This window comes from Peromyscus californicus, unplaced genomic scaffold (genome assembly GCF_007827085.1).
Source record: "Peromyscus californicus insignis strain IS unplaced genomic scaffold, ASM782708v3 Scaffold_8__1_contigs__length_139910024, whole genome shotgun sequence".
Taxonomy (NCBI): Eukaryota; Metazoa; Chordata; class Mammalia; order Rodentia; family Cricetidae; genus Peromyscus; species Peromyscus californicus.
Window position 1 is genome coordinate 60,631,888 of NW_026294606.1, and position 15,892 is coordinate 60,647,779.

Consider the following 15,892-nt stretch of genomic DNA (forward strand, 5'->3'; position numbering starts at 1 on the left):
TTGTAAGCCTTGAGTTTAAAATATAACAAAATGAGTAGATCTCTAATCTAGTAGACTGTGGCAGGTAGAAGAAATGCTTCTATCTTTTATACAAACATAATATTCTCTGAAATGTATGAATGAATAACATTCTCTAGTTAGCTATGCCAATACATTGCTGGAAATTCTTCTTTATTAGCTATTAACTTTGAATTAGTGGCAAAGTTTAAGTTAAAAAAATCATAGAATTAGGCTGTTATTGTGTCACAACAAAGGAAATGTAAGAAGTAAATAGGAAAGAGATGAGACCAAAACAAAGGGGTGTCTAAATTATGATTTATCAGCAAACTAGGTATGTAAGAAGAGGACAGGATGGGCAAGATTGCTCAGCAACATTGGCACTTGCAATAAGCCCAAGGACTTGAGTTTAATCTCTAGAACACACATGTAGGAAAAATAGAGAGACTCTTTGTATACATTCCCCTTCATTTAAAACTTCTTAAATAAAGGTACATTTGTAAATAAATCTCAGATCATCTTTCATTTGGTGAGTGTAATGCAATGGTGAATTAAATTGTCATACAGTGCCAGGTTATTACAGTGCAATTGTTAAAATTAAAATAACTTTCAACTAAGGAGAATCTGACTTTACTACATACTTGAACTTCATAGTACTAAAGTAGAAAACAAAATAAAAAAGAGGATATTCTTTGGTTTTCATGTGATTTGGATGAAATGAATGCTTTCATTAAAATTAATTAAAATATGTGTAAATATCAGTAGAACTGATTTATAAGTAATAAATATAGATATACAAATCAAAATTAGTGTCTCACAAAATAAATTACATCTTTAATTGATTTAGTAGAAAAGTATAAAAAATAATAAAAGATTATGACATGCCTATGTAGATTATTCAGAAAAAAATAAAACTGGGCCGGGTGGTGGTGGCGCACGCCTTTAATCCCAGCACTCGGGAGACAGAGCCAGGCGGATCTCTGTGAGTTCGAGGCCAGCCTGGGCTACCAAGTGAGTCCCAGGAAAGGCGCAAAGCTACACAGAGAAACCCTGTCTCGAAAAACCAAAAAAAAAATAAATAAATAAAAATAAATAAATAAATAAATAAATAAAACTGGTCTTTACCTAATAGTAAGCTATCATGACCACAGAGTATATTACAAAATCTTATAAAGAAAAAAATATAATATATGGGTCAGTTTTAAATTCAATGAAATACAAAACGAAGTGTGAAGCCATGTAGTAGTCCAATTTCACAATGAAGTTGGGTCAGTAAAAATGTGCACCAGAATATCTAAAGCACACGTTAATTATTTGTAAATCGAAGAATCACTGATAAGGTAGGAGGTAAAATCATGTTCACAGAATGTTCACTTACTATGAGAGAATCCCACATTGAGGAGAAGTGAAATGATAAATATGGTAACAATAGGACAATTGCCGTTATGATATTCATTAAACTGATACATCAAAAATCAATATTAATGTGAGTATCTAAAACAAAAGTAAAATAGGAGGTATCAGAGTGGAACATTAAAGAGACACAGGCATAAGGGATCTATAGTAACTTTGCTTGAAGTACAAAATACAGACTTCGAGTTCTTTTTCTTCAGTAGTTTAGAGCTGTAGCACCTGAACCTCTGAGTCCAAAATACAGTTTCTGCTCAGGTGACAAGGTCATCAGAAACCTAAAACCGACATAATTTTTGCTTCTTTGTCTCATTGCTCCTGCATTGTTTTGGTTTCTCTTGACATGTCCCTAGTCATATATTTTGTTGGCAACTGTCTTTTGTATTTTGAAAATTTTAGAAATATCTCCTGTCTACAAATCACTTTGCTCCTTTGACTTTACCAAGTCCTTTGTATTTCAGTCATTCTATATTTTAGTCTCTTCTATAATTTTGGGAGAATTGTTTCATCAAAACCAGTTCCTTACTGCATCTTTGCATATGGCCAAAGTTATAGAGAGCCTTTTTGTTGTTTTATTCATTTCATATATTTTGACATGTGTGCTTTTTAAAACCATTTTATTTCAGACTATATTTTTTATGGCATTGGGAATTAAACAGGGCTTCCTATATGTTTAGGCAAGCAGTCTATCCTGAATTACGTTTTGTAATGACTGTAACCATTTTTAAATCGAGGAAGAAGGCAGGAGGGAGGGACTCTCAGGTCGAACAAACTAACTCTAACTGCCACAACAAATGGACTTTCCAAATGGTGCTTCCCTGGGGATGATACTGACCTATGGGTTGTTCTACTTCTTTCTTCTCTCAGAGACAAAGCAACAAGTTGTTATTATCTCAAGACTCTGGGAACTACATATAAATTATTCTCCCTTAGCTAACTTAGACCTAATACACAGACTGACAATGTGTTGCAGTTTTTAATTCATTATGTTAGACATTTCATGACAAATATCTAAGACAAACAAGAGTTTATGTGAGCAAGGGTTTACTGTGGCTCACAGCTTCTGAGACTGCAGTCCATGGTTCCCTGGCCCCATTGCTTTGGGCCTGCAGTAAAGGAGAATTAGTAGGTCAGGGAGCACATGGTGGAATAGAACTGTTTAATTCATAGCTTCCAGGAAGCAGAGAAAAATGGAAACATTGAAGAAGGACACCAAGCAATCTAGCCTTGAGTATATGTCTCTGGTGATCTAAGTCCTGAACTGTAAAAGCCACCGGCACCTCAGACATTTTCCCTCACCTCTCAGTAATTCCCCTAACTTACGACAGCATTAGTGGACTGGTCTAGTGATTGTGTCTGAGCCTTCACCATTCAATCGCCTCTCTATGACCAGATCCATCTGCTCAGAGCCAAGCTTTCAATACAGGACCTTTTCAGAAATACTTCATACCCAACCTATAGCCTATGTTAATATCTAAAAATGACTTCCAGAGCTTTCAGGTCTATGATATACACACATCATTTACTATACAATCGTAAGGAGTTGTGTTCAAACCCCAGAACATCCACACAAAGCTAGATACAGTTACACTCATCTAAAATGCCCTTGCTCCTCAGGCCAATAGGAGGCAGAGACAGGAACAGCTCATAATCTCACTGGCTAGCTAGCTGGGGATAGACAGAAGTGAGCAAGGGACTCTGCTTCAGAGAGAAAGATGACAGCTGACATTGGTTCTCCTCTGACCTCCACAGGTGTGCCATGGCAGGTTTGTGCCCACAGTCAAACACAAACAATCATACACACATATATATGTCTCATCACACATACACAGAGATAAACTTAAAATTAGCTTGAGTGGCAATGGTGCATGCTTTAAAATTCAACACTGGGGAGGCAGAGGCAAGCATATCTCTGAGTTCAAGGCCAGCCTGGTCTACAGAGTGAGTTCTAGGACAGAAAGGGCTTCACAGAGAAAGCTTGTCTCATAAAAAAGGGGGGCAGGGGGAGAGATGGGTCAGTCATTAAGAGCACTTGCTGTCCTTTCAAGGATCCAGGTTCTGTTTCCAGCATTCACATGGTAGCTCACAACCACCAGTTCCAGGTTCAGGGCATCTGGCACCTTTTTTTTTCCTCTGTGGGTATATGTATGCAGTATACTTATACACATGCAGGCAAATCACTCATTCATGGAAAATAAAAATAAGTATTTGAAAAAAAAAAAAAAGAAGCCATTGCTCTCTTTTGAAGTGGGGCATGTCTAGTCTATCTCGTATTGGTTTCCAGTGTTCCTTCAGTTTCTCTTGAACACATGCTTTGAAGAATTGTTCCCGTGTATGGTGCTTATTATGGATAATTGACTGGATGATTTGTACTCTCCCTCTGTGGTTGGGAGCCAAACCACTGAAAAGAAGGATCAAAATAAAGCTTCCAGCTTGTTACAGTGTGCATTGAAGGACAAAGTTATGATAATTAGTTACGTGTATGCCCTGAGAGTTCTGGATTAGTTGCCAGAGTACGGAACTTTCATTTTTATATTCCAACTGTCACTGTTATCACTTCGAGCTATTTGCATGTCTCCGGCATTGCACTCAGATGCGGGACCCATCAGTTCCCTGTTGGTTTACATTTAACCCTCGGCTCTCACATGGCACCTCTCTCTCTAAAGCATTTCGCAAATGTCAGTTAATCACACCCCCTCAGGAATCGTTCAACATTGTCCTTTGTATCATGTGTATTACAAAACTAATATGCAATGTGGTTAAAAAGCCTCAATAATGACCTCACAGGAGTTGGTATCAGAGGGCAAACCAAAAATCCCTCCAGGTTTCATTTCTTAGCAACTATATTTGAAAACTAATGTCTGTTTCATGATCAAAAAAAGTATCATGTGTTTTTTAGCACAGTCTTTGGACGTTGGCCATGAAGCATCTTATTGATTGATACCTTAGCATCTTTGTTGCCAGTAGGGGGAAAAACAGACTAGATAATCAAGCAGTTCATTTGGAAGGAAATTTTCACATCTAACAGCTCAGTGCTCCAAGGCCAGCCATCATGTTGATATCTTACAGTCCCAACACCTTTGTCACAAGTACTGCATTTTATTGATTTTCAAGACCAATTGTTATTCACATACATGACTTGAAGGCCTGTACCTGAATAGAACTATAACCTTCTTGGTAACCTATACATCAGAGTGTGGTCTTAGGTCATCGGACAAACTGCTTCTGTCTGTTACAAGCATTTATCTGGTATCTCCAGGGAAAACAAAAAGAATCATAGTTATTCTAAGTCAGGGCTCTGAGACATTCTTTTGAAGCAAAGTAAACACAATAAAAATGTATTTAGGATCTCCTAGAATGATCTTCACCTACAAATTGTAGGCAGTGTATCACATTTCTTTATTCTTCATGCTCTGTCACTGTAACTGAAAAATTGCCTTAGCAACCTCTATTTGTTTATTTTAGCAAGGAATTTTAAAAGAAGCTAGCTGTATTTATTTGGGCCTTTGGAAACTTTTTCAAAGGCTTGTTTTTTTGGAGGCGCATTATCAATTCACACATTTCTGTAGCTCAGTATAACATCATTGCTAATAAAATGAAAATAAATACTTATTAACACTCAGAGCAGTAATTGCTGTGAATTCTGCATGGATAGTGGTTCCAATCCACCAACATATGAAGGTCAGCTGATATAATAAAGGGGAAAAGAGTAGAAAATTAAAATACGAATACACTGAGAACAACACATTAAAAACTCAACACAGAATGAGATGTTACAAATAGACTCACAATCAAAGAGTGAAAGATACTGTAATGCATGCATTCTGGGACAGAATGATGCAGGGATGCTTCCAAAGGCTGAAAGGCTTTTAGAATGGTAAGACCTGTTCATGGTTTAGATACGTTTCAACCAGAGGTCCACATGTTATAAGAACTTGGTTTGCAATTTGTACCTTTGGGAGATGTTATGGACCTTAGTAATTGAAGTGCCATTGGAGGCCCCTAGGTGACCCAGAACATTCTCTCTCTCTCTGGGTATTGTAGCATCTTGATTCTTCTCTTTCTTCTTTTGATTTCTGGTTTATGAGGTGGGCAGTTTGCTCTCCTTTGAGCTCTTTCTAGCATAGTCTCAATTGTCAGAGGAAGAAAGCAATGAGACAATTTAATCAGGGGGCTGAAACACCCACCTCCAAACTGTGAACTGAAATAAATATTTTCCTTTTATAAATTAATTGATTCTGATATTTCATTTACATATCCTTAAGCTGGCCAACACAAACTCCATCCTTCATAAAATGTGTGAGCATCTGCATATGAATCAGTGCCTGTAATAAGGTATTAGATATTTCCTGTAACTGAGTTTATCAACGTTTTAAAACTGTGACTGAGTTTTATAGGGAGAAAATGTTTACACTGCAAATGCTTGTACACCTTTGAAAAGCAAACTTATTGTTAGAATGACACATTGTTTTCCTTTTATTTCCCTTCTTTTACGTTATGTTACTTAGCACTAGGTACACAACTGGACAGGCCAATGATTCTTTAAACTTTTCTATTCCTTTCTCTACACTGATTGTAGGTTTCATGTCTAGTGACATACTAAATCCCAAGGAGGATTGATTAGCTTCCCCCAATCAAAACCTTTAAATAGTGAAGATAAATATACACTGCAGTAACAAGAATGAACTGGGTGATTTCTCCTACATAACTTTCAAAAAGTACAGAGCAAAATAAAGTTTTTAATTTTGTCCTCCACTCTGAAATAGATGACAAATTTCTGTTGTTTTAAGCTATCTGGTCTATGGTCCTTTGATATGACAGCCTAGGAAACTAATGCATAGTGAATCTATATTTATTTCCTATTTATGTAGAAAATCCTAAAAAGAAAAGCCTAGTATGAAGGCATTTAGAATAAAATATACAAACCTATGAATCCAACAGAATATAAAGTCAATATGAAAAAGTGAATTATGTCACTAGATGTTTATAATGAAGAATTAAAAAAATGCAACTAAAACAGTATTTATAATTTTGTGACTGCTAAACATTTAATGATAGATTGCTAGTCTACATGTGTGATCCCTACATGGACAATGAAACAATGTGTAGTAATTAAATGGAAAATTATTGTACTACATCACAGACTGGAAGGTTCAATAATTAAAGAAACCCTGAGATTCACAGCCCTTCCTTTCAGAATGCTGGCAGACTCTTCAGTTCTTTCTCTTTTTAGAAATCAGCAGCCTGATCTTTTTTATTCTTTTTTTATTTTATAATTTAATTTAATTTTACATATCAGTCATGGATTCCCCTGTCCTACCTCCTCCCGCTCCTCCCCTCCCCCGAGCCCAACCACCATTCCCATCTCCTCCAAGGCAAGGACTCCCCTGGGGATTCAGCTCAGCCTGGTAGATGCAGTCAAGACAGGTCCAGTCCCCTCCTCCCTTCACCTAGGCTGAGCAAAGTGTCCCAGCATAGGCCCCAGGTTCAAAAAAGCCAACTCATGCACTAAGGACAGGTCCTGGTCCCACTGCCTGGGGACCTCCCAAACAGTTCAAGCTAATCAACTGTCTCACTTATCCAGAGGGCCTGGTCCAGTTGGGGACTCCTCAGCTATTGGTTCATAGTTCATGTGTTTCCACTAGTTTGGCTATTTGTCCCTGTGCTTTTTCCAATCATGGTGTCAACAATTCTTGCTCATACAATCCCTCCTCTTTCTCGCCCATTGGACTTCCGGAGCTCCACATGGGGCTTGGTCGTGGATCTCTGCATCCGCTTCCATCAGTCACTGGATGAGAGTTCTATCATGACAGTTAGGGTGTTTGACCATCTGATCACCAGAGTAGGTCAGTTCAGGCTTTCTCTCGACCATTGCCAGTAGTCTATTGTGAAGGTATCTTTGTGGATTTCTGGGGACCTCTCTAGCCCCTTGCTTCTTCCTATTCCCATGGGGTCTTCATTTATCATGGTCTCTTTTTCCTTGTTCTCCCTCTCTGTTCTTAATCCAGCTGGGATCTCACACTCTCCTAAGCTCTCTTTCCCTCTACCCTTGCCCTTCATTAGCCCCCCTCACATCCAGTTTGCTCATGTAGAACTCATGCATTTCTCTGTCATTGGGCAATCTCTGTGTCTTTCTTAGGGTCCTTTTTTCTAGGTATCCTCCCTGGAGTTGTGAGTAGCAGTCTGGTTATCCTTTGCTTTATATCTATTATCCACTTATGAGTGAGTACATACCATGTTTGTCTTTCTGAGTCTGGGTTACCTCACTCAGGATGATTTTTTCTAGATCCATCCATTTGCCTGCAAACCTCATGAGGTCATTGTTTTTCTCTGCTGAGTAGTACTCCATTGTGTATATGTACCACATTTTATTTATCCATTCTTCAGTTGAAGGGTATCTAGGTTGTTTCCAGGTTCTGGCTATTACAAATAATGAGCAGCTTGATTTTTAATGAATATTGGAATTTAAATGGATAGTAACAGAAAATCTTTCAAAATGACGGAGATAGTCAGTTTTTCCTAACCAATGTCAAAGTTTCCTATAGAGTGAATTCCTATATAATGAATACTAGAATACTACAGTATGAATAATAATAATACAGATTAATTGCTCAATAGAATACAAGATCCAGAAATAGGCTTATCAAGACACTCGATTTTCAACAAAATCATAATAGTTGACTTTTCATATCTATGAAAAACACTGAGAGAAACAACTAACAGAAGAAATAATTACTTTAGCCTTGTGATTTCACACTTTGTAGTTTTTGTCCTTGATTTTTTGTCCCTTCCTTCCTTCCTTCCTTCCTTCCGTCTTCTTCCCCTCTCTTTCTCTTTCTTTCCTTTTTTTTTTTTTTTTTTTTTTTTTTGGTTTTTCGAGACAGGGTTTCTCTGTGCAGCTTTGCGCCTTTCCTGGGACTCACTTGGTAGCCCAGGCTGGCCTCGAACTCACAGAGATCCGCCTGGCTCTGCCTCCCGAGTGCTGGGATTAAAGGCGTGCGCCACCACCGCCCGGCTTTCTTTCCTTTTTACTCTCTTTCTTTCTTTCTTTCTTTCTTTCTTTCTTTCTTTCTTTTTTTCTTTCTTTCTTCCTTTCTCAGAGTCAGGTCTCACTATGTTCCCCAGGCTGCCTTTAACTCACTCTGCAGTCTACTAAGCTGGCTTCAGACTCAGCATCTTTCTTCCTCTTCCTCTCAAGTGCTCTGATTGCAGGCATTTACCACTGAGGCCAGGCTGAATATCACAGGCATGTGTAAGAACAAAACACAATAGACAAGAACCAGAGTAAAAGGGATGGGCCCAAAGATGAACCAGATGGCATGAATTTGCCCCTAGCGTCTTGCTAGTCTTCAATTCCCAAATAGTCTATCACCTCTCAACAATACACCAAACTATAAATGCATTATGTCAGAGCTCTTCTGATGTAACTGTGTCTCAGTAACTGGATCTACCACCTTGCTATCAAACCATTAAAACATTAGCTTTTGGGGCAGACATTTCACATGCAAACCATGACTAACTCCTAGGGAATTATTTAAGAAAATACCAGTATTTTAATGAGTCGTGTTGTAAAAAGTGGATAGTCACAGCAGATAAAATTAAATAAACCTGCACTTTACCTAAAAATGTACTTATATTAAGGTATATTAAATATATGTATACATATAACTAGAATTCTAAAACAAACAGGGAAATGTCAAAGCTACTTTAGCACCAGATTGTGTGAGAAATTTTTTGATAAGACACAAAAGACCGGACTTCTAAAAGAAAAACCATGGCTTTGACTTTATCAACTTCATATCTTCAAAAGAAATTATGTCTTGAATGCATTGGCACAGGAGATCACTTCCTAAATATAACACCAGTAGTACAGACACTGAGAGAAACAATTAATAAATGGGACCTCTTGAAACTGAGAAGCTATTGTAGAGCAAAGGACATGGTCAACAAGACAAAGCAACATTGTACAGAATGGGAAAAGATCTTCACCAACCCCACATCTGACAGAGGGCTGATATCCAGAATATATAAGGAACTTAAGAAATTAGACATCAAAATGTCCAACAGTCCAATTAAGAAACAAGCTATAGAGCTAAACAGAGAATTCTCAACAGAGGGAGCTCAAATGGCTGAAAGACATTTAAGGAATTGCTCAACATCCTTAATCATCAGGGAAATGCAAATCAAAATGACTCTGAGATACCACCTTATACCTGTCAGAATGGCTAAGATCAAAAACACTGAAAACAGCTTATGCTGGAGAGGATGTTGAGCAAGGGGAACACTCCTACACTGTTGGTGGGAATCCAAACTTGTACGGCCACTTTGGAAATCAATATTGCGCTTTCTTAGAAAATTGGGAATCAATCTTCCCCAAGACCCAGCTATACCACTCTTGGGCATATACTCAAGGAATGCTCAATCCATACCACAAGGACAAATGCTCAGCTATGTTCATAGCAGCATTGTTTGTAATAGCCAGAACCTGGAAACAACCTAAATGCCCTTCAACTTAAGAATGGATAAATAAAATGTGGTACATATACACAACAGAGTACTACTCAATAGAGGAAAAACAATGACATCATGAGTTTTGCAGGCAAATGGATAGATCTAGAAAAAATCATCCTGAGTGAGCTAACCCAGACTCAGAAATACAAACATGGTATGTACTCACTCATAGGTGGATACTAGATGTAAAGCAAAGTATGACTAGACTGCTACTCACAACTCCAGGGAGGCTACCTAGTAAAGAGGACCCTAAGAAAGACACAGGGATCGCTCATCGACAGAGAAATGGATGAGTTCTACACTAGCAAACTGGATGTGAGGGGGGCTAATGAAGGGCAAGGGTAGAGGGAAAGAGACAAGAACAGAGAGGGAGAACAAGGAAAGAGATACCAGGATAAATGAAGATCCCATGGGAATAGGAAGAAGCAAAGGGCTAGAGAGGTCCCCAGAAATCCATAAAGATACCTCCACAATAGACTACTGGCAATGGTCGAGAGAAAGCCTGAACTGACCTACTTTGGTGATCAGATGGTCAAACACCCTAACTGTCATGATAGAACTCTCATCCAATGACTGATGGAAGCGGATGCAGAGATCCATGGCCAAGCCCCATGTGGAGCTCCAGGAGTCCAATCGGTGAGAGAGAGGATGGATTATATGAGCAAGAGATATTGAGACCATGATTGGAAAAAGCACAGGGACAAATAGCCAAACTAGTGGAAATACATGAACTATGAACCAATAGCTGAGGAACCTCCATGGAACTGAATCCGTCCCTCTGGATAAGTGAGACAGTTGATTAGCTTGAACTATTTAGGAGGCCCCCAGGCAGTGGGACCAGGACTTGTCCTTAGGGCATGAGCTGGCTTTTTGGAACCTAGGGCCTATGCTGGGACACTTTGCTCAGCCTAGGTGAAGGGAGGAGGGGACTGGACCTGCCTCAACTGAATCAACCAGGCTGAGCTGAATCCCCAGGGGATTCCTTGCCTTGGAGGAGGTAGGAATAGGGGGTGAATTGGGGGGAGGGCGGGGGTTGGGTGAGAGGAGGGAGGACAGGGGAATCTGTGGCTGATATGTAAAATTAAATTAATTATAAAATTAAAAAACATTTAAAAAAAGAAATTTCTGAGGCAGATGCAAGCCATAAGCAGAGAAACTTACAATAAAATGTAAAGTTATGTGCCAATTATATTTCTAACTACTAACATGTCAAGAAGTTTGAACAGTACTTCTCACAAGACAATAGATGCATGAGAATTTCAAAAGGAAGAGGTTTAACACCATCTTTCATTAAAAAAATACTGATGCAAACTCATCATGAGGTACTGCAATACTTAATAGAGACAGAAATGAAAATGCTTAAAATACTCAATTTTGAGGAGTGTCAAAAACTCTAACACTTCCTGAATCTTAGTACAGATACAAACTCTTACAATCTTTTGAAGGACAATTATGATTCTTTAATTTTAAAGTTTTCATATAGGAAAGTAGTGGTCCTCCAATAAAGGAAATGTGCCTTAAATCCATACAAAGACCCATACATAGATGGGAAATGGTACTTGTAACAGTTGCAAAATGAGAGTTTTCAGATGTTCATCAACTACTAGAATCTTAAAAGTGCTACATGCATATGGCCATATCCATAAAAAGGAAAGTATATTTGATTCATAGCATAATGCAGATTCATGTTGTAAATATCAAGTAAATAAGAAAAAAGACACAAAATTCAAGACATTTGTATTCTAAAGAAATGAAGACAGTAGTGGAGGCTGTTAACTTTTGCCATGATCTAAGCACAAAGGAAATGATTGTACCTCAGATGGAGAAGAGGGCATTGTGGGCTATAAATATGTCCAACATTGTGACTGTGATTAATACTGTAAGACTGTACAACTGTCAAAATTCACTTAAAATAAAAGGCACACTTCATAAGTACGTACTTCTGTGGTTTCCAATGTGCCTGATAAGGTCAAGCATCTGAACAGTAATCTTCAGCTGCTGGAGTTTTGAGAGAGTGTGGAGGCTTCAGTGGGTGGAGCCTCACTGATAGCAATGAATCAAAGAGAGAGACTTGAGTCTTTATAGTCTGAGTCTACTTGGTATTGACTCTTCACTTCCTTTTCTACCAAGATATGAAGTGAGGTAACCTAGCTACACCCCTGTCATAAAGAAGTCTCCTGTTGCCAAACCTTCCTGACAAGATACACTATACCTTCTCAAAACGTAGGCTGAATACACCTTTCTTCCCATAAATCACTTCTTGCCAGGCATTCTGTTACAGCAACCTAAGTTGCTAACACAATATTTCAATAAAGTTGACCAAAATAGCTAAAAATCAAAGTGCATTATTTACATCCTCATTTAAAAGAAATATTCATTTTCTAATACTTGTATTAATAGTTAGCATTTGATATTTATTATTTATTTAATTTTCTTATTTTATGTGTGTGAATGTTTATAAGGCCTGTGCACAGTCTGCATGCCTAGAGCCCTCAGAGGCCAGAAAGTATGGTTGGATCATCTGGAACTGGAGTTATGGGTGATTGTGAGTTGCCATATGGCTGCAGGGATTGAACTCAGGTCCTTTAGAAAATCAGCCCAGGAATCCACAAGGATGATCCCACCTTGGTCTGCTGGCAGTGGTTCAGAGGGTGCCTGGACTGGTCTACTCTGGTGACTGGTCTAGCGAATAACCTAGCTGTCATCATAGAGTCTTTGTCCAGTGACTGATGGAGGCAGATGCAGAGATCCATGGCCAGGCACCAGGCTGAGCTCCAGGAATCCAGTTGATGAGAGACAGGAGAGATTCTGCAGGCGGGGGAAGTCAAGATCATGATGGGTGGATGTGCATGACCGGCCACACTAGTGGAAGCCCATGAACTGTGGACTGGTGGCTGTGGAGCCCCCATGGAACTGGACTAGGCCCTCTGGATACAGAAGACTGTTGTTTGGCTCGAAATATTTGGGGGGCACCCAGGTAGGGGGATTGGGATCTGTCCCTGGTGCATGGGCAGGCTTCTGGGAATCCAGTGCCTGTGATGCAACACTTTGCGCAGCCTTGGTGCAGTGGGAAGGGGTTTTGCCCTGCCTAGGCACAGTGTGTCAGGCTCTGGGGACTCCCCATGGGAGACCTTGATTTGGGGGATGTGGGAATGTGGGGTGGCTGGGGGTAGGAGACAGGAGGAGGTGGGATCTGTGGGTGGTATATGGAGTGAGTAGAAAATTTCTTAATAAAGAAAAATGAAAAAAAAATAAAGACCATGCACCTCTCTGTGTAAAAGAAAAAAAAATTCAATCCATACTCTTAACCACAGAGTTATTTCTATAAATGAATAATGTAAAATTATCAAGCATTTGTTAATACAAAACAAACTAAAATCCTTGCCTTTCCCTTATCATGGCACTATAGAATACTAAAATAGTAAAAATCAACCAAAATAATATATATTATATTTACTACATAATAGATATTTACTATATCTATCATATGTAATATACTACATATCTATTATATACTATATATATATACATATATATATATATATATATATATATATATATATATATATATATAAAACATTAAACAAAAGAAAGACAGTGGAAGGTGATTGTGAATGACTTGTGTGACTGTAAAAAAGAATCTCTGAAAAACCTAATGTTTGTTAAAATCCTGATTATGTGGGACAGTGACCTGTGTGTCTACTCATGGTTTTGGAATGATCTGAGTTAAGATATCACTATGTTCTGATTCCTTGTTTCTCTCAAAATTTATGTTCAGAAGTCTAATGACTGATGTGATGGTATTAGCAGTTAGCACACTTGAGAGGCAATTAGGTCATGGGTGTGAAGTCCTCAAGAAGGGTAACAGTCCCCTCACCACAGAAGCTTTAGAGTTCCCATAGCACTAACATCATGTGAAGATACAGGAAGGCTCCATATGTGAACAAAATGCATAGCCTCTGTAATTGAGAAGGATAAATTCTTGTTGCTTCTAGTCATTCAGTAGAAGGTAGTTTGTTGTGAATGGACTGTGTAAATGTAGTTGACATAGTCAATGGATATGGACATTAGGAAATCTACTAAGACTTGAATATAACATGTGAGAGTAATGTGAATATAAAAAAAGAAAAATGGAGAAAGTTATGTAAAGAAAAGGAAGGAAAGGAAAGAAAAAAGGAAGGGGAAAAAATGGAAAGAAAGAAAAAGAAGAGAAATGAGAATTCACAGCCCTTGTGGGAATATAGTGAGCGATAACTGTGCCCTTTAAAAAGAATAACAGGAACTATTGTAAGCTAAGAATAGTGCCTGCTAGGAGAGATTTTAGAAAGTTGACTGGGAAGAAGTGGGCTGTAGCATGAATCTTAACACGTCTTATTAATAAAATCAAACCTGGTGCCAGGAATGCTGGAAAATCAGAGAAGCAGAACAAGCCACAGCCCCTCACCTTGCCAGTTCCTCTGCTGATCCTGTTTCCTCAGACTGGAAGCCTCTGAGTCCTCATCCAGAATGAATCTCAGCTGAATTATGTTGCTCAAAAGTCTAAAAGCTTAACCAGCTCTAGTTCCTGGTCCTCATGCCTTAAATACCTTTCTGCTTTCTGTCATCACTTCTTGGGATTAAAGGTGTGAGTCACCATGCCTGGCTGTTTCTAGTGTGGCTCTAAACTCACAGAGATCTGAATGGATCTCTGTCTTCGGAATGCTAGGATTAAAGGTGTGTGTGCCACCATTTTCTGGCCTCTGTATCCAGTGGCTGTTCTGTTCTCCGATCCCAGATAAGTGTATTAGAGTGCACAATATTTGGGGGAACACAATATCACCACAGTGGGCATCATTTACGAAGTTACAACATCACTTTAGTGTGAAGTGATGCTCCCATGCTTGAAATGTCAGCTCTACCTGTGACAAGACATTACAGTATTGGTTGGTTGTTTTTTGAGATGGGGTCTTACTATGCAGCTCTGATTGGCCTGAGATTTGCTGTGTAGATCAGGCTAGGCTCTCATAGGTAAAAATTTGCTGACCTCTGCCTCCTTAGTACTAGATTAAAAGCAGGTACCACCATATCTAGCAGCAGGATCTATTTTGGGGATAGCTTTGATAATATTTAGTGATGAACTAAATGTCCTAGATTGTGACAGAAGAGCAATGCCAAGTAAAGTACTATTGATGATCTCTGATCTAAAGAGCAGCAAAGACAAAATAAAGATATCATTCTATCAACACACATACTACCTTACCTCCAAATCTCCTCTAACATCCATTTCTTCTTGATGTAAGTTTCAAGTCCCTTCTACTATAAAACCTAGCTCTTGTAACAAAATGTCTAATATAAAGCATGCTTTCAACCTCACATGAAGAGTAAAGGCTCCTTTTATCTCTTTAAATTCCAGAAAGGCATCCTGCATTCACTTATTTTATGCTTGTTTTTTTATTTCCTTTTTTCAGTTTTAAAAGTGAAGTATGTTCTTCAATCCACTTATGCCTGTGCCTATCTGAATCACCCCTTCTAAACTGTTGAAAGGAAATCTCAACAATTCTTATATAGCTTTTCTGTTTGGTTATAGGTGGTATTTCAGGCTTAGAAATGTTTCATAAAAATAGCCCAAGAGAAGTGAACTGTACTTTCCACAAATCATGCAGTCATTAAAGTTCTACCTGTAACCTTCCATTTTGGATTCTTTTGGTTTCTTTCAGGCTGGCTTTTGGTGTTTAAGTAGCATGGCTCTGCCATTTACATTGAACACTTTAATTTCATTTGAATATTAAATTGCAATGCAAGAAGTCCCTTGAATCTCAGGTTGCCCCATTGACTTTGGTTTCACCCATATTGTGTCATGAGACTTGTGTGAGGAAGTATCTGGAAAGGGTTCAGCTGTACTACAGTGCTTCTTGGGAAGAACTCCGAAAATAAAGTCACTGAAGTCAACTGCAGCCCACTTATTTCCCCTTTCTCTATAATCTAGGAAGACTTT

At 38.6% G+C, this 15,892-nt stretch overlaps 1 long non-coding RNA gene across 1 annotated transcript in view; it reads right to left on the minus strand.

Annotated features, from left to right (window-relative positions):
- LOC128103760 (uncharacterized) overlaps positions 1-14,474 on the minus strand; it is a 44,126-nt gene extending 29,652 nt beyond the window's left edge. The window contains exon 1 of the long non-coding RNA XR_008215770.1: positions 14,363-14,474. This is a non-coding gene — a long non-coding RNA (uncharacterized LOC128103760). The remainder of the gene's footprint in view (positions 1-14,362) is intronic.
- Positions 14,475-15,892: the final 1,418 nt, after the last annotated feature.